Below are 428 nucleotides of genomic sequence, written 5' to 3'. Positions count from 1 at the left end.
ACGGGGGTTTGTGGCTTTGCTGCTGCAGCTGCTGCGCCGCAACTGCAGCAGCAACTTCAGCTGTACAGACACCGCAGGGCCAGCAGCAGCAACAGCAGCAGCAGCAGGGGGCTACGGCACAACAGCGACTGACTCTCGGCAGCAGCAAGCGGCTGGCGCTGCTGCTGTTGCTGTTTCTGCTGCTGCTGTTGCTGCTGTTGCTGCTGCTGCTGTTGCTGTTGCTGCTGCTGCTGCTGCGCCTACCGAGAGTCTCCAGGGCCTCTGCCTTTTTGTTTGAAATTTCTTTTTTTTCTTTTTGCTCCCAAAGAGAAAGTCTCCATGCATCCAGTGTTGCTGCTAAGGCCTGCAGCAAGACAAACGCCCCACAGCAGTTCAGCAGCAGCAGCAGCAGTTCAGCAGCAGCAGCGGCAACCCTGCAGCAGCAGCTC

This window comes from Eimeria tenella, genomic scaffold (assembly GCF_000499545.2).
Source record: "Eimeria tenella Houghton genomic scaffold, Eth_scaff3038, whole genome shotgun sequence".
In the NCBI taxonomy this organism is placed as follows: Eukaryota; Apicomplexa; class Conoidasida; order Eucoccidiorida; family Eimeriidae; genus Eimeria; species Eimeria tenella.
The sequence above is the reverse complement of the archived record's forward strand: the minus strand, read 5'-3'. Positions refer to the sequence as shown.